Raw genomic sequence first — 19,365 nt, forward strand, 5'->3', positions numbered from 1 at the left:
TTCTAAATGCCAGGAGGGAGTTAGCAGATTTGAGGGGGAGGGGCAACTGATTCCAGAAGGCGGGGGCAAGGTAAGCAAATCTACGACCGCCAGTTTTTTTAAGTTTTGTAGAAGGGACAGCTAGCAGTAGGCGATTGGAGGAGCGGAGATCACGCACCGGGCGATAGGGAACGACCAGTGATTTGAGAAAGGCAGGGGAGGTCCCAGATATCCTCACCCCAATACTATTGTCTAGTCAAAGGCTATTGTGAAGAGTTCAATTTTTAGGTATTTCCTCAGTTGTAGGCATTTGGGTCCTGCCCTCAAGCTTGGATTTACAACATTCCACAGTTTCAGGCCATGAACTGCTGAGGGAGTTGTCTGTGTTCATTTTTTCTGTTGAAGGTTTGTTGGGTGATCTGGTGTTCTGTCACTGTCCAGAGAGTTCTGTTGGTAGCTGCTCTTTTCTCAGTAAGCTTCATTAGGATCCATTCAAAGAACCTTGAAGTTTATTCTCTCTTTTGCGAAAGCTGTGAATTGATGTCAGTGCTGGCTTCACATGCTCGAGCTTGTAAAGTTTTGGCAGTCTTGCTGTGTGGTTCTGCAGTCACTGCATATTTGGATCAGTGTTTATGGGAGACCCATATATAGCGCATTGCAATAGTCCGGAGATGCATTTATCAAGGTTCTTGTTAGTTCCACACCATGAATGCAGTAGAGTAAGGATAGGATTTGTGGTGTGCGATTCCATACAACATTGAGGTTATATACATTTGTTTAACTGTACTATGACACTGTAATAAACTTCTGCTCCTTTGAAAAAATGTAAATCAGATACTTTTGTGATTCACCTTGAGAAAGACAAGGATCCGTTCTGAAATATTTTGCTGAAAATCTAAGGTTCTTGTACATCATTGAGACAAATGGAAAATGTCAAATATGTTCTTGGCACAGATCTTTTGAACTAGTGTAGCGGGGAGGGTGTGGCTTAAAGGCCTGAGTGGCCGACTTTGGAACTGTGTAACCAGGTTCTAGTCTCAGGCGCTAGCTCAACATCCTGTGATTCTAGGCCAATCACTTAACCTCGCCTAGCCTAAAAAAAATGTTAAAAGTGTGTTTGTGTAATGTAACTGGTGTTAATGTAATGCGCTTCAATACCTTTGAGTTTGCACCATAAAAAAATTCAAAACTGGTCTTGGCACTGCGAGCAGGAGTACAGGTGGAGCAATCCTCCAGGGTCTGACCAATTCTCCATTACTTCTCCGTGGAGGGGGTGCGGGGGTAATCAGCAGTGATGATGCAACATATTTGACCAACATGGGCTTTTCGATGCAGGGTAGCCTAGACTGGGACCAAAAATTGGCACCGGCACCAAAATACAAGCGGACCCCTTTAGCCAAGGCGATATACCTAGAAATGGTGGAAATCAACAGTAAAAACGGGCCCACCTGACCATAAAAGCAGCCCAAACTGCTAAAAAACCGTCTCACACACTGAACTGTCAGACCGGCCATTCGGGCCCTGCCTGGTTGCCCTATAATCCAGCCTGACCCGTGTCCGATGACACAGTGACCGTCACACTCGTTTTTAAACCAATCATCCAAGTTCTCTTCCCGAGAGTGACCCTCCCCTTACATCTCCCGCACAAAGAACACTTCACAACAACCTGGAGGCCTCTTACTGATTGGCCAAGATAGCCGAGTATTAGATTGGGTGACTTCAACTGGAAAGGTAGCAGCATCGTTGAAAATTGAATTTGTAAACTCGTTCATTACAAGGATACAGTAACACTCAGACTTGCCAGAATGCAAAGGCATATAAACTGCTTCCTGCAGAGCTGATTTTGTGTAACTACATGAATTACATTAAAGCAGAACCGTATAATCTGAGCCACTGGATTTATGCGATTTATGGGGACTACATTATGCAGCAGGTTCACTAAAATATGCAACAAGAAAGGTCAAATTATGCTGCGTAATGCGGCACATTGTGTGACAGCGTTACTTTTTTTGTACTTTTAACACTGTGTTAGGATTTCACCTCAGTACTAGTTTAACAACCAAATACAGCAATAAGCAACTAAAAGATGACTAGTCTACGTATGCAAAGGGCATTCCACAGCGTCACAACCCTTCACCCCGTTTTTAGAAAGTTTTAATCCGTTTGAGCTAGAAACAAAATTAATGTTATTTAGAAAAGTCGGATTTTACAACAGATTATGGATTATGTGAAAAAAGAAGCAAATCCACAATGATGCGGAAAACGCCGTGGCAGCAAAATCAAAAAATTCTAGTGACCGGTGAGTGTAATAAGAGATACTTTACCTCGCCCTCACCTTTAAAATGAAACATACCAACTGCGGTGTGCTTTGTAGCATTGTTAAACCTCTAATAACATTGCCAGAGCTGCTGCTTCCTATCTCGTTTAAATTCATAGCTGAGTCACCCCCCCTTGAAACAGTGAAAATATCTGACTGGAAACTACAGATTTCTCTACCTCTAGGGAGGGAGTGTCAGAATTATGCGAATGGAACTCTGTGGCCCGTCCCAGAGTCAGACTTGGACAAAAAATAGGCCCATGACCAAAAAAATTCACTTTTCGCGAATCAGATAGCTACAAAACAGTGCCAGGGCCGTTTCGAACCCGTAAATACACGCTATGTATGTTTTTTTGCAATGATGGGCACGGCATATTTTTGTGCTTGCTGCAGCCAGTGTTTCTGGGAATATCAGGGCCACCAACAGTACGATCTGGCCGACCGGACCATACCACAGGCCCACAAACAGATAACAAGCATTTACAATGCAATGGTTTTGCCTTTGTTAAAGTTAGAGCTATTGGCATTGCTCTTGACATTATTTTTATTTATGTTTTTTTTAAACATAAATAAATGGCATTGTCATTTACAATGCCACTAGCTTTATCTCTAGCAAATGACACAAACAAACACACACAGAGCCCCCCCACACACACCCACACAGAGCCCCCCGCACACACAGCCACACAGAGCCCCCCACACACACAGCCACACAGAGCCCCCCACACACACAGCCACACAGAGCCCCCCACACACACAGCCACACAGAGCCCCCCACACACACAGCCACACAGAGCCCCCCACACACACAGCCACACAAAGCCCCCCACACACACAGCCACACAGAGCCCTCCACACACCCACACAGAGCCTTCCACACACACCCACACAGCACAAGCAGGCAACAGGGGCACACGGAGGCACAAGCAGGCAACAGGGGCACACGGAGGCACAAGCAGGCAACAGGGGCACGAAAACGAAAACGGAGGCACAAGCAGGCAACAGGGGCACACGGAGGCACAAGCAGGCAACAGGGGCACACGGAGGCACAAGCAGGCAACAGGGGCACACGGAGGCACAAGCAGGCGACAGGGGCACACAGAGGCACAAGTAGGCGACAGGGGCACACAGAGGCACAAGCAGGAGACAGGGGCACGAAAACTGAGGCACAAGCAGGCGACAGGGGCACGAAAACTGAGGCACAAGCAGGCAACAGGGGCACACGGAGGCACAAGCAGGCAACAGGGTCACGAAAACGAGCACAAGCAGGCAAAAGGGTCACAAGCAGGAATTGTAATTTAGACGGGGCTGAAGTGGAGAATGGTCAGTAGGGAAGTAGTGCGGCTGGTGCAGTGGTACCAGGCTGAAAGGTGAGAGGGGCTGTCTGCACCCCAGTTTGGACAGTTTCCACTACCTAACAGGGATTGGTGGGAGGGGGCGTACTTCTTGCTTGCTTTAGGGCTGTTACTTCGGGGACGCAGTGCACGCTCTTGCCTGCTGCCTGCTGCTGCCGGGACACGACAACAGGCAGGGAGAGGACAGGCTGGGAGAGGGCAGGGAGGGGACAGGCTGGGAGAGGGCAGGCTGGGAGAGGGCAGAGAGGGGACACGCTGGGAGAGGGCAGGTTGGGAGAGGGCAGGCTGGAAGTGGACAAGCTGGGAGAGGACAGGCTGGGAAAGGTCATGGAAGGGACAGGCTGGGAGAGGGCAGGCTGGAAGAGGACAGGCTGGGAAAGGGCAGGGAGGGGACAGGCTGGGAGAGGGCAGGCTGGGAGAGGGCAGGCTGGGAGTGGGCAGGCTGGGAGTGGGCAGGCTGGGAGAGGGCAGGCTGGGAGAGGGCAGGCTGGGAGAGGGCAGGCTGGGAGGGGGCAGGCTGCGAGAGGGCAGGCTGCGAGAGGGCAGGCTGCGAGAGGGCAGGCTGCGAGAGGGCAGGCTGCGAGAGGGCAGGCTGCGAGAAAGTCCGGAAGAAGGAAAAGGTGTCATTGCACCTCAAGCCCTCACAGGGGATGCAGAAAATCATTCTTTGGATAGGTAACAAATAATGAAGCCAAAAGGATGGGCCAACCCACTCATCCATCACTACCATGCCTTACACAGAATCGTGCCAAGGGTGCACACTGGTGATCTGTGCATTTCACGATCAGGTTCCACCCCCTTCCTCGCTGACACTCTTAATCACAGAGATGTCACATGCACTAGGAACACTTACTCAGGCTGCCTCCGCCGGCTGCTCCTGCGCTGTGCGAGGCCTCGCGGGGCCCCCCGGCCGGCACTGGGGCGCCCCCGGGGCCGGCTCCGGGCGGAGTGCACCCGCTTTGCCTCTCAAAATGCCCCGGGTTAGAGAAATAGTCCCGCAGACGCGGCAGCTCGCGGCCGCTCTCCAGCAGCTCAGTGTGCAGCTCCAGCGCCGTCAGCACCAGCTGTTCCCGTAGGAGTTGAGCGGCCAGCACATCCAGCGGCACCGAGCGCGGCTCCGCTGCAGGGCCCGTGGGAGGGGCCGGTACCGGGGGTCCAGCTGGTGACAGAGCAGGCTCCGAGCCGCCTGACGGGGACAAGAGGTCTGCCGCGGTCTCATCTTCCTCTTCCGAGTCGCTCAGGAAGGGGTTAACTGAGGCCCCGGGAGCGCCAGCCATGGCGAGGCACCGGGCTCTACTTGACGACCTCGCCCGACACCAGCGCAGACCGGGAGCGGTGACAGCTGAGCAACAGCGCATGCGCAGCCCTAGGACAGCCAGGCCAACCCACGGTACCTGTCAACACAGACAGAGACAGAAAAGAAGGACTAAACCTGACATCTGCAAGGGGAGCCTGCGCACGAGCTGTCTCGTGACACCCCTTTTCTTTGTTTATGACATTTCTTCTCACGTGACCTGCTCTATGTTCTGGGGAGCGGACATAAAATCCAGATGGGAGAGGCTGCGTTGGTGGTCATTCGTGAGAAAAGCGGACTTCGCCTCTGTCTTATATTTGCTGCTGCGCACTCTCAATATAAGGTTCCCCATATGCAGGCGAAAATCTAGAGTGGGTGCAAGTTACCCAGGGATATAAGAAACGGGGAATGGAGTCAAAGCATCTAACCACGCCCAAACGGTGTTGAATCGGCCAGCTACACCTAACATGGCGGGACATTAGGTCCGACGTGTGGATATATGCGGCCTAGTGTTTGATTTTGTGAATCTCCCCTGCGCTTAGTGATAAGTAAATACACAGCAAAATAAACGTAGCATTAGTTCGGAATCTGAAACGATTTCTTCTGGCGGACGAAGTTATAATAGTTTATGCACCAATTTTAGCAGTGGTTAGAATACAGAGGTTCAAAATATTCTTTGTTGAGCAAATAACTGAAATAACAAGCGGGAGGGGGCGGGAAAGGGGGAGGAGAGACGCTGACGACGGTCGGCCGGAGCACGAAGGCGGGCACCAGGAAACAAGCGGGAGGGGGAGCAAGGGAGGTGCCGGCAATGCCGGAACAGAATCGGGGGCGTTCCCGGCGTCGCGTGACGTCGGCAAAAGCCAAAGAATGTCGGGAACGCCCCCGTGTCTGGTCCGGCATTGACGGACAGGCCCCTCGTCCAATGGCAAGGCTCCATTTACGGAGCCAGCCAATGAATGAGGAGGGCCGACCCAAAGCACACTACAATTCTCATCAGGTTTTCGCCTGCGCGAAAAAGATGCGCAGAGCGCATCTTTTTGGCGAGGCAAAACCTAAAAACCGGCCTACGCACTTACCTGTCAGACCAGCTCTTCTGGCACTGCCGGATTGCTCTACAGGCCAGCCCGACGCTCACCCACCCTCCAGATTTCACGCACCTTTGGAAGTGAAAAGGTACGTTTTAAGAGGCTGTGCCATTAGCGAGCCTGAAAATAAATCGCTTGGAGCGAGCAAGGCGTCTTGATTTATCGCTGGGCACAACCAGCCTGTGCCAACGTACATTTGCTGCAAGGTGTATGCGTGGCGAGGGGATTCAAGGGCTGTGCGTTCTTAAGCTAGAAAGAGCTGCAGCCCTTCGAAAAGATCACACCCTTGGCCAGTCCATTTTATATTAATAAGACCAAACTGATGATTAGTCAGTTTGTGTATAACACCACTTGCAAATCCTGCTTGTGCTCCCATAGTTCATTGTTAAAAGCCCCCAGTATTTAAATCCAGTCAAGAGAGAATGCATGAGAGGAAAATATGCCTCATGTAGTGTTGGAATTTTTTTTCATAAATACTTATTCAATTGTGTGTTTCTTTCTCTTTTTACCAACAGGTTGCAATGTTACACGTATTTGTCACGTCTATGACCACACAACTAAAATCTTTCATTTTTACAAGTGACAGTTTCTGGGCCTGTGAGATTATTTTGAAAACACTTTGAACGCAGCTTTAAAATGAGCTGTATGAGATTTACTAAATTCAGATCGACCAGGTCGTACTTTAATTAGACGTGTTACCCTGCAAATGGTTATTAGTAGGGGATGTTTCATGAGATGAGCAATAGAAGTGAGGACATGAGTTTTTACTGATTTCCTCTCTATGGGCCACGTGTATCATGCATTTTACTGGTCGCAAACGGCCGGATTCACAGAATCGGGCTTTTAGTGACCCCTAAAATGTATTTCTGTATGTATGTATGAATTCCAATTTCTAATTTGGTAACATGTAACCGAATTCCAGTTTGGAATTGGGAATACCTACTGACTCTGTATTAGGAAGGTGGCGTGTTTAGGGCGTCCCTTCCAAATACCCAATCGCAGTGGTATGTAAGAATGTTTTGCGACCGAAACTTGGTCGCAGAACATTCTCATTTTACCACTTATTTCAAGTAGGAGGTAACCCATTTGCGAATGGGAATGGTTCTCTAAAGGAGCACTTTCCCTTTGTGAATGGCAGCGAAAACTTTTTTTCAGAGCAGGCATTGGTTACATACCACAGACCACTGCCAACTCTTAAAAAATAAAATGTTTCTTTTTTCTTTTTTAAACACATCCTGTTTTTCTTTAAGGAAAACGGGCTGCATTAAAAAAAAATGTTGCTTCATTTAAGTAAGTGAATCTTTATTTGAGGGACCTCAGTTCCTCAAATCAGCATTTAGACCTTTAGAGGCACCAAGAACTCTCCGTTCATCTTCAGCCCATCTCTTGAACGTCCCGCCCACAAAAAAGGTCAACTGGGGTGACAGACGCTTTATAGTGGCTACAGCCAGACTGTGGAACTCACTCCCCCTGTGCATTAAGACCTGCCCCACGCTACTCCGTTTTAGGAAACAACTTAAGACGTGGCTGTTTGCACAATAGATGCCTTGGTTTGTGCAGTTTCTGATCTTGAAAGCGCCGAGACACCTCCGGGTATTTGCGCGCTGAACAAATTGCAAAAAATAAATAAATAAAAATAAAAATAATTTCAAAAGCGGTCCAGTACAAAGTTAAAATTTGCTTATGTAGATAAAACACGACTTCAAATATTACAACATGCCTTTTGATTAAAACGTGAATGAGTTAAAACAAATCTCTAAAAGCAGAAAGATTGCAATAAATCCAAAATGTAATGAGAGTATTCTATGGGCCAGGGAAAAAAAAAAAAGAAATGGCCTACATGTGAGGATTGAAAGCCAGAGGCTGATTTTATGACTCAAGAGTTCCCTGCTGCGCTAATAGCAGTCTTTTAACTTGTAGTAAAAACGTTGTTGCCCTGTAGTTGAGCTGAATCATATGGCTGATCAGTAGTGTCGTCACAGCAGAGCGGCATAATCTTATCTGGAGGGCCCGCAAGGCCGGTCGTAGCAGTTTTTGTCTGAGATGAATGACGGCAGGATGAATGCACAAGAAGTGTAATATGCTCTCCTCAAAAGATCGCATATTCAACAGTAGGGGTCCGACGAGCTTTGTTTCCAGGCTTGGACCTGGTCCTTTGATTGGAAGGCTCTCATAGGAATTAGAAGAAGAAGTATTGGATGGTCTGGGATGTGACTTGTTGAGGAGGGTTGTGGGCCCCAGTTGATGTGGTCTTGGAGAACAGTCTATCCATGCTTTTTACGAGCCAGCTCTGCTTTGTCAAGTGTTCAGGAGTATAATTTAGCTGCTTTGTTGGTCATTTTTTTTTTACGGCGGTAAAGCTAGTGTTTATGTCCCAGACTTTAGACAGGTATAAGGGTGTTTGAATATTTACAGTCTGGGGACCTGCTGTGTCTCCAAGAAACCTGGTTAACCGCTCCAGTGGTCATCTCAGGCTTTGTTCAATTCCAACAGCCAGCGAAATAGTATAATATATTTGGTAGGCCATCTGGGGGCTTATCCATATATATACGAATTGGCTGCAACATAAAAGCTAAAACCGTGTTAGTCACGGAAACAGTTCAAGCTATATACCTGCAGGGATTTCAACTGAACGGCCGCCCATTAACAATTCTCCCTTTGAATGTCCACTTTACCTGCAAAGACAAACCAAAACACTCTGAGATTAGAATCCTGGTAGACATACTTCATTATTTGCTCAATATTCACTCCAATAGTGGGATCATAATGGCTTGGGAATTTAACCCCCAGAATCTGGGGACAGCAAATGATGCCCTACTGCACAAGGATCGGGCTGGGTTCTTACTAAATACATTTTTAAACACGTAGCTCTTGAGGCCAATACAAGATGCACTACTCACCAATTATGTCATGAATAATGCTTCAAAGGGGAATACCAAACCTCCATTTGACTACGTCTTTATGTGCAATCACTTGCATGATCAAGCAGCAGCACTACGAAACCCAGTGCTGCAGACTAATGACCATATTCCATTAGCCAAAGCTATCTTGCTGCAAACAGCAAGTCTCCAGTACATTCGCCTCGTAGGCCACTCTAATGGGGAGGAAAGCCACGTACTTCTGAGAAGGCTAAAATGGAACAAAATAGACACAACTAGCCAGTCAAACTGGAAAAGTAATTGGTCCAAGCTTGGAAAAGATTTCACAGCTGGCAATATAGTTGAGAACTGGACTAATTTGGTGCCAGAGCTGTATTGCCTTTTGTCAGGCAAAAGACCACACCATCAGCAAGTTCGTGAAGAAAGAGAGTGCTGCCAAATGACACCAAGATGTGAAAAAATCGCACAAAGCAAGCTAGCCACGAGACAAGCCAACCGTGAACAGAAGAGTGAGGGTAATGACAAATCACTTCAAAATCGGTTGCTAGCAAGAAAAGCTCACAGGAAAAATCTATGGGACCACAAAAGGCAACTGCAAGACTCGCAATGGCTGCATATTTTCAGCCTGCTGACACCCAGTAGACAGGCTGAATTTTGGTCATACATCAACAGGTTGTGCGGTCATGGGCACCACCGGCACAATGGGGTTGCCAGCCACACATGGGTCTCCCATGTGACTACATTGTACTGTAGTGCTCCAGATCATAGACCAGTACATCATCAAAGAGTTCCTAGTAATTCCAGTTCGATCAACTCTCAAATAAGGATTACAGAAGAACCATTTGAAACTTTTGAAGTAGGAAATCGGGTAACTCCAATATTAAAAAACTTCAGAAAGGATGGGGGTCGGGGACCCAAAGGCCTGACTGGAAGACTCTTCAAAGAAGACAGTGATTTCTGGGGAACCTTATTTACTCCGCATTATCAGTTCTGTCTGGATAACTCAACGGTGCCCGAAGCCTGGAAAGGCTCCTTGCTCTAACCGATTCACAAAAAGGACGACACTGGAGACCCAACCAATTATAGGTTGATAGCCCTTTTGGATATTGAGGCAAAAGGATATGCAAGCCTCCTCCTGCAAGATCTGCAAAACTGGGCTAATAATAATGAAATTCTTCCAGCATATCAGTCCGGCTTTAGGCCAGGAGTTTCGACACTAGACAACATTCTAGCCCTTGCCTACATGGTAGAACAGTCTACTAAGGAAAAACAGCCCCCACTCTTCTTATGTTTTGTGGATTACTCTGCAGCATTCAATTACGTCAACAGGAATCTGCTGTGGAGGAAACTACAAGATTGGGGGATTTCAATTACCCTGTTGAAAGCAATCACTGCTCTCTACACCGGAACTTGCCTACGAGTGAAAGTAACAATGAATCCGGTGACCAAAAAATCTACACAGATCGTGGTCTAAAACAAGGGTGCATTGGGGGAGGGGGGCGCACATAGCGCCCGCATACTCATGACGAGCTCAGCTCGTCACAGGTGCACTGGCTCCCGTGGAACGCTCAGCACAGCAGGGGAATTCTCCCCGCACCTGAGCGTTCCATGGGCCATGACGAGCTGAGCTCGTCATGAGCACCGGAGCGCCGTGGCTCATGACGAGCTCAGCAAAACGGCAAAACAATTTCCAAAGCCAATTTGTTACCTCCGAAAATTGGGTCTATCAGACTTTTTTTTACTGCAGTATGCAGACAACATGGTGCTTATGGACCATACCAAAACAGGTATGCAACGAATATTGGATGCATTAAACATCTATAACAATGAAAATGACCTAAGAGTAAATGTAGGTAAAACAAAGGTAGTACGTTTTGGGAAGTATACGAACAAACTAAAAAAACTGTGCAGAATGGGTAACCTGAAAATAGAAACAACAACTAGACACAGTTACCTAGGGGTTTGGGTCATTGTAGGAAGGTGGATACCTGACTATGGTTACCCCAGATTTTTTTTGCCTGTGTTTAGCTGGTTTTTGACTTAGTTGGCCTGGTTCCCTGCTAATCAGGGCCCCAGGCTACCTGCTCTCTCTGTAAAATGGATTCCATGTACCCTAGGTGCATAACTAGATTGGCTTGGGTCACCTTATCAGCCCCTGTACAGAGCACTATAGGTGCCCAGGGCAAAGGTGCATCCAAGGCCTACCAGGGGCTGCAGCATATCTTTTGCCACCCCTGGCTGGCTATCTAAAATTGACACAACTGGCTGATCACTCAGCTGGGGCAAGGTGGTGTAATCACCCCTTGCTTAGATATAGTATACCTATATCTAAACCTATATCTGGACACATATAAACCTGTGAGCCACTCCTATGGAAGGCCTTATCAATCCTGGAGGCAGAGTGCGTGGTTTAATGTGAGATGGAGCTCTAGCATTAGCTGAGCCTGTCTGCAGCTGTCGGGAACAACTCCCTAAGCTGTTACCATATACTATTAAGTGCATTATAATCCTCGCGGTTATAGGGCAACTTTGGTTTGGCTTTATCAAAACATGTCGTGTAAGGTGTCATACGATTTGGAATACTATCCCCTCGCCAGTCCTGGCGACGGGGATAGCATTCCACCCCTCTAGAGGGAGAAGACATGTTACTTTACTGTAATGCGGTTAATTTTTAAAAGAGCCTCAGATCCACAAAATGGATGCTTCTGCCACAGACACGGGTCTGACCCCCTGTAGCTGACCGAAACTCAGCCAAGGAGGCCTGGACAAAGGATTTCCTGTCACAGGGAGGTGTCACACCACCCCAGACAGGAGATAGTGGATTGTAGCAGGGAGGTTTGAAAGAAACCAGACACTTCTTGGGGCGCACAAGGATGCCTCTTGCATAATCCGGTCAAACCGGTTCTGGGGCACACCAGCCCCAGTCCCAGCGCGGCCTGGATCAAAGGAAAGGGGTGTATCCACCCCCTTCCTGGGTCCCACCCATAGGAGGGGACCTAGCAGGTAATCCAGCCCCCTAGATTGGTATAAGAATGGGAGCAGTGCCAATGCACTTTAGATTATCCTGATGAAACATAAGAAACAAAACTCTGGACCCTTCGACATCCTACTCAACGTAGAAGACTGAAGAATCTCCCTTGTGGTCAAGGAGTGACAACCCTGTGCAAACATGCACCATTCAGCACCTCGACGTCTGCTTTGTTGCAGTTCCCGCCGGAACTCGAGCAACAGAGATCAACGAGATAAAGTTTGCCTGCCTTCTTACAGCCCGATCCACAGTCCCTGCAGAGCTGAGACCCGTGGAGGCGACCGGAAGCGTGGGGCACGCCATCTTGAAAAGACCACGAGACGCTGACCGTGCAGCCCACGAGTGACCCTCGAAGCTGTACACCGGGGTTTGAGAAGCCCCCACCCTGAGCCACTCTTGCACTGAAGCTCACCCCTCTACACTCGACGAGTGCTGCGTGGGGCCCTTCTGCTTTCTTTGGCTCAACGCGTTGGCCCGGTCACTTGCCAGCTGGCTTGTGGCCCCAATGCCGGCGAAAACCTAAATACGACTTGTGATTCTGGTTGCTCCAGACTTGCACCAGCTCCTCTGAAAAGGAGCACCCACTCTGACCCTCCTGGTCCGAGTGAGAAGCAATCTTCCAGTTCCGCGTGGATTGCTTTTGCCAAGTGTTGTTTGCTCCAATCTTGAAGCCAACAGCACCGACAGTGAGAGCCTACGTGGGACAGCTCGTGACCCACTCCTGGACATCGCAGATGCCCCAGAGCCCACGTGGCAGCGGAGAGAAGCTCCTTGACAACCACCTGATTGCGTCGACATTGCCTGGTTCCGTCCTGGTTCCACCCTGGTCACTGCTGAGTGACCCAGACTCTGTCCCCTCTGCTTTCAGGTACTTTTCTATTCGGATCCACCCTTGGATCCCACCGGACACTTCTCCTTCACATCGCCTGCAGCATCTTCAGCTTCAAGCACCCAGAACCTGCGTGACGAAACCCGACGCCGCCACTTCAACCCTATGCACCCGCTTCCTGTGGGTGAGGTAACATTGCAACGCCGGTGTTCCCACACTGGTACACACCTCTAGGGTCTGTGTCTAAAGTTTTGTCTTTCTAGGTTCATCGGAAGTATCCTAAAACTCTGTTTGTGTAACTTTTACGCACCATTGACTTAACATTGGTGCATGCGTGTGCTTTAAGCACTGCACCAGAATCCCGCGGGCTTTTCCCGACTTCAGCATTGCTTGTCCCGACTGCTCCCAGCGATTCCCTAGGCCCTAGGCCTAACCAGTGTTCGATTGGTATCTCTTATACCACTTTTTTAATATATGGTTTGAGTGGCCACCCGCCCTCATCCATAATTGTGCAACTTTGTATGTTATACTGTGCTTTTGATATAACGCTTGTGCCCCTTTGTTCATAAAGAGTACTGGGGATTATTTTTAGAAATAAACACATATATTTTTATAATATATACTTGTGTGGTGTCCTTTCATTTGATATTACAGGACTGTGATTGGTAAAACAGCTCGCTTAACACGACCTCTTGAGTTGAGCCTTTAAGGCTGCTTAGTCTATGCTACCCTTAAGATAGCTTGTCTACAAGGTTGACTTACAACCAGACACCATAAGGGGTTATTTGGACTGATACAAGGTGGTTCCAGAATTGGAAACATCACATATCAGGCCAACTTCTCACATTGGTGCGCAGCGGTGCGGATTTGAGCTTGCTGTTGTTTTACCATTGCAATCTTTTTATCAAATTGAAAGATCACATCAAGTACCTTAGCTACATATAAATCAAAAGCTTAGCATATTTAAGTTCTACTGAACTTAGTAGTTGTAGAAAAGGGAGTAGCACACCCTGGCTACAACTCACTAGCAAGGTACAGTAGGAAAACACTTAGTGTAGGTAGGTGCATCACTTACACCACACTAGAGTCATGTCTGGCACATGTGAAGCTCCAAGCTCTCTACCTGTGACAGTTGGCCTTACCAAGGCAACTTCCAGCTATGACAAACTTAGCCATAAAGACTTGTGTGCCTTGTGCATATCAAGAGGGCTAAAAAGGGGTTGTGGCCCCACCATTCCTACCCTGATAGCCATTCTGGAAAAGGATGACTTGGATAAGGCGAGTGCAGCTCCCTTAGACTTAGGAGATGGAGTGAATCCCCCTGTACATGAGACTGCTCCAGAGGAGGAAGAAGAAGAGGAGGAGGACTCAGACTTAGAGGAACCTGAAGAACAGGATCAGAGGGGTAACCAGGTTGTAGTTGCCAGGCTTAACCAGGCCAACTTAAACCTACTTGGGAATGGAGAGGGCCAGCACCTCCCCAGATCCCATAACATCATTCTCCCAGGCAACAGAAGGGTGAGATCTCCCTCAGGGGACTCTCACATTTCTAGTGCCTCAAGAGAATCTCAGAGAGGAATGACTCCCTCTCAGAGGAAAGAGCATAGGGCCAGGATGAGGGCTGTCCAACTCCAGATAGAGAGGGAAGAGGTAGTCTTGGCTCAAGCTAAACTTGCTTTGGCAAGAGAACACAAATTGTGTGGATTAGATTCCACTGGTGGCAGCAATATTCCTAGAGAGAAACCCAGGTCCTATGATAGTAGAAACCTGACAAAGATTGTGCCCCCCTACAAGGAAGGGGATGACATCCACAAATGGATGACTGCTCTGGAGAGAGCTTGCATGGTACAGCAGGTTCCTGAAGACCAGTGGGCTGCAATCTTATGGTACTCCTTTTCTGAGAAAGGGAGAGATAAGCTCCTCACTGTCAGACATGAGGATGCAAACAATTACAAAGTCCTGAAGAGTGTTCTGATAGATGGGTTTGGCTTAACCACTGAACAATACAGGTTAAGGTTCAGAGACACCCAGAAGACACAGACTCAGGACTGGACTGATTTTGTAGATTGTGCTACTAAGGCTCTGAAGGGTTGGCTACATGGCAGCAAAGTACATGACTTCACAGGATTGTATAATTTGATTATGAGAGAGCAGATCCTAAGTAATTGTCAGAACCAGCTCTTACACCAGCACCTGGTGGACTCAGATTTGACCTCTCCCCAAGAATTGGGAAAGAGGGCAGATAAATGGGTCAGAACCAGGATTAGGCCTAAGAATCAGGACAGTAACCAGAAGAAGGAGTCTACCAAGCCTCAAGATAAGGGTGGGGATAAAAATAAAGAAAAGACTTCCCCAGGGCCCCAAAACTCCAAGAATGGGGGTGGGTCCCAAGACACTTCCTCAACTGAGAAAAAGCCTTATTGTCATGCCTGAAAACAGGTTGGGCATTACAAAACAGACAACTGTTGTCCCAAGAATGGCAATAAAGAGAATATACCTCCAAAGCCAGTTCCAACACCTCCTGTTACTGTCAGCAGTAATCCCCCAGGAAGTGGGAGCACACCCAGGAATCTGGATGGGTTTACGTTTGGAGCCCAGGTGGACCCTGGCCTATCCAGGTCCCCATCCCCAAATGATCTTGTTTGAGACTGGCATGGGGTTTGCCAACTTCTCTGATTGCCCAAATACCTTGAGCAAATATAGACAAGAACCCATCATCAATGGTTTGAAAGTTGAAGCCTTTAGAGACACAGGGGCTAGCATCACCATGGTGGCTGACTGTATAGTCCCCTCTAAGCAACTTTTACCTGGTGCCACATACCAGGTGACAAACATTGATGGCATCCAAACAAATCATCCCATGGCAGTAGTAAGTCTCAGCTGGGGAGGTGTCACTGGCCCAAAGAGAGTGGCAGTGTCATCAAACTTGCCTGTAGACTGCCTACTTGCTAATGATTTAGAAATCTCAGCCTGGGCTGAGGTTGAACAGGAAACCCATTCTAGAATGGTAAACTCCAATGGAAAGGTTAGTGGGGCTGTAATGGCTACAGCCCCAATTCAAGATATCCTTCCTGAAAAGGTTGGTAGGGCTGTGCAAGACTCAGCCCCATCTTTAGCAGAAGCTCTTCCTGAACAGAATAGCAAAGCTGTTATGATAACAGCAGAAACCCAAACTGAGTCCCCTCCTGAAAAGGTTGGTGGGGCTGTGATGGCCACAGCCCAAACTCAAACTGATATGCGTGTTGTGAAGCCTGAAATGATGGATAACTCCACACAAACCGAGAGCACAGAGGAGGACGAGAAATCTCCCCCTCACCAGACTTTAGGAATGGATCAGCCTCCTCAGGGAACTGATCTTACCCCTGAGGAAGGAACTGCCCCAGAGGTGGTTGGGCCTAGCCTGACAGAGCCTCTGATGTCAGTGGACCCTTCTCAGGTGGGACCCAGTCTGGAACAGGTAACCTGCCCCTCTCTACCTTGCCTTAGTCAGCCCAGGGCTGTAGAGGACAAGAAGGACAGTGAGACCCAGAGGGCCCCCTGTCAAATAAAGCACCCCCAACAACAGAGTAGGGGCACCAAAACTAGTAGCCCTAGTGAGAAGAAAACTTTAAAAACTCCTGAGGGAGGCCCCTTAAAAATAGTTAGGGACCTCCCACAGATGGTTTCTGTTGGGCACAGCCAAACCTGGGACCCAAAGGGCCCAAACCTGAACTGTCCCTCCAGCAAGCCAAACAGAGGGACTCAGCCTCCAGCTTTAGGTAGCCAGAGGTTGATCCTGAGAGCTAAGTGCAATTCAGTTGAAGAAAGAAAGGCACACATGGTGGAAGATAATGGGAGGAAGCTGAGCCCTAAAATAGTGGAGCCTCTCTTCAATAGTCCATATCCAAACCAGCCTTTTACTTTGCATAAACACACCCAAGGTAGTGATTCCCTATGGTGGAGACCCTCTAATACCCCAAAGGTGAGGGATTGCTTAGTGGACCATGAGACAGGGGGTACCCATGCTAGTGCAGGTACTTCCTTATATGGCCACGCAGGCAATATAGGCTTACCTGGTCAAGGATAGCCTTATCTCCTTTCGTTTGGGGGGGGGTGTAGGAAGGTGGATACCTGACTATGGTTACCCCAGATTTTTTTTGCCTGTGTTTAGCTGGTTTTTGACTTAGTTGGCCTGGTTCCCTGCTAATCAGGGCCCCAGGCTACCCGCTCTCTCTGTAAAATGGATTCCATGTACCCTAGGTGCATAACTAGATTGGCTTGGGTCACCTTATCAGCCCCTGTACATAGCACTATAGGTGCCCAGGGCATAGGTGCATCCAAGGCCTACCAGGGGCTGCAGCCTATCTTTTGCCACCCCTGGCTGGCTATCTAAAATTGACACAACTGGCTGATCACTCAGCTGGGGCAAGGTGGTGTAATCACCCCTTGCTTAGATATAGTATACCTATATCTAAACCTATATCTGGACACATATAAACCTGTGAGCCACTCCTATGGCGTGCCTTATCAATCCTGGAGGCAGAGTGCGTGGTTTAATGTGAGATGAGCTCTAGCATGAGCTGAGCCTGTCTGCAGCTGTCGGGAACAACTCCCTAAGCTGTTCCGGGATAATGCCATACCATATACTATTAAGTGCATTATAATCCTCGCGGTTATAGGGCAACATTGGTTTGGCTTTATCAAAACATGTCGTGTAAGGTGTCATACGATTTGGAATACTATCCCCTCGCCAGTCCTGGCGACGGGGATAGCATTCCACCCCTCTAGAGGGTGAAGACATGTTACTTTACTGTAATGCGGTACATTTTTAAAAGAGCCTCAGATCCACAAAATGGATGCTTCTGCCACAGACACGGGTCTGACCCCCTGTAGCTGACCGAAACTCAGCCAAGGAGGCCTGGACAAAGGATTTCCTGTCACAGGGAGGTGTCACACCACCCCAGACAGGAGATAGTGGATTGTAGCAGGGAGGTTTGAAAGAAACCAGACCCTGCTTGGGGCGCACAAGGCTGCCCCTTGCATAATCCGGTCAAACCGGTTCTGGGGCACACCAGCCCCAGTCCCAGCGCGGCCTGGATCAAAGGAAAGGGGTGTATCCACCCCCTTCCTGGGTCCCACCCATAGGAGGGGACCTAGCAGGCAATCCAGCCCCCTAGATTGGTATAAGAATGGGAGCAGTGCCAATGCACTTTAGATTATCCTGATGAAACATAAGAAACGAAACTCTGGACCCTTCGACATCCTACTCAACGTAGAAGACTGAAGAATCTCCCTTGTGGTCAAGGAGTGACCACCCTGTGCAAACAGGCACCATCCAGCACCTCGACGTCTGCTTTGTTGCAGTTCCCGCCGGAATTCGAGCAACAGAGATCAACGAGATCAAGCTTGCCTGCCTTCTTACAGCCCGATCCACAGTCCCTGCAGAGCTGAGACCCGTGGAGGCGACCGGAAGCGTGGGGCACGCCATCTTGAAAAGACCACGAGACGCTGACCGTGCAGCCCACGAGTGACCCTCGAAGCTGTACACTGGGGTTTGAGAAGCCCCCACCCTTAGCCACTCTTGCATCGAAGCTCACCCCTCTACACTCGACGAGTGCTGCGTGGGGCCCTTCTGTTTTCTTTGGCTCAACGCGTTGGCCCGGTCACTTGCCAGCTGGCTTGTGGCCCCTGTGCCGGCAAAAACCTAAATACAACTTGTGATTCTGATTGCTCCAGACTTGCACCAGCTCCTCTGAAAAGGAGCACCCGCTCTGACCCTCCTGGTCCGAGTGAGAAGCAATCTTCCAGTTCCGCGTGCATTGCTTTTACCAAGTGTTGTTTGCTCTAATCTTGAAGCCGACAGCGCCGACGGTGAGAGCCTATGTGGGACAGCTCGTGACCCGCTCCTGGACATCGCAGATGCCCCAGAGCCCACGTGGCAGCGGAGAGAAGCTCCTCAACAACCACCTGATTGCGCCCGACATTGCCTGGTTCTGTCCTGGTTCCACCCTGGTCACTGCTGAGTGACCCAGACTCTGTCCCCTCTGCTTTCAGGTACTTTTCTATTCGGATCCACCCTTGGATCCCTCTGGACACTTCTCCTTCACATCGCCTGCAGCATCTTCAGCTTCAAGCACCCAGAACCTTCGTGACGAAACCCGACGCCACTTCGACCCTATGCACCCGCTTCCTGTGGGTGAGGTAACATTGCAACGCCGATGTTCCCACACTGGTACACACCTCTAGGGTCTGTGTTTAAAGTTTTGTCTTTCTAGGTTCTTTGGAAGTATCCTAAAACTCTGTTTGTGTAACTTTTACTCACCATTGACTTAACATTGGTGCATGCGTGTGCTTTAAGCACTGCACCCGAATCCCGCGGGCTTTTCCCGACTTCAGCATTGCTTGTCCTGACTGCTCCCAGCGATTCCCTAGGCCCTAGACCTAACCACTGTTCGATTGGTATCTCTTGTACCACTTTTTTAATATATGGTTTGAGTGGCCACCCGCCCTCATCCATAATTGTGCAACTTTGTATGTTATACTGTGCTTTTGATTTAACGCTTGTGCCCCTTTGTTCATAAAGAGTACTGGGGATTATTTTTAGAAATAAACACATA

The sequence above is a fragment of the Lissotriton helveticus genome, chromosome 11 (assembly GCF_964261635.1).
Source record: "Lissotriton helveticus chromosome 11, aLisHel1.1, whole genome shotgun sequence".
Lineage (NCBI taxonomy): Eukaryota > Metazoa > Chordata > Amphibia > Caudata > Salamandridae > Lissotriton > Lissotriton helveticus.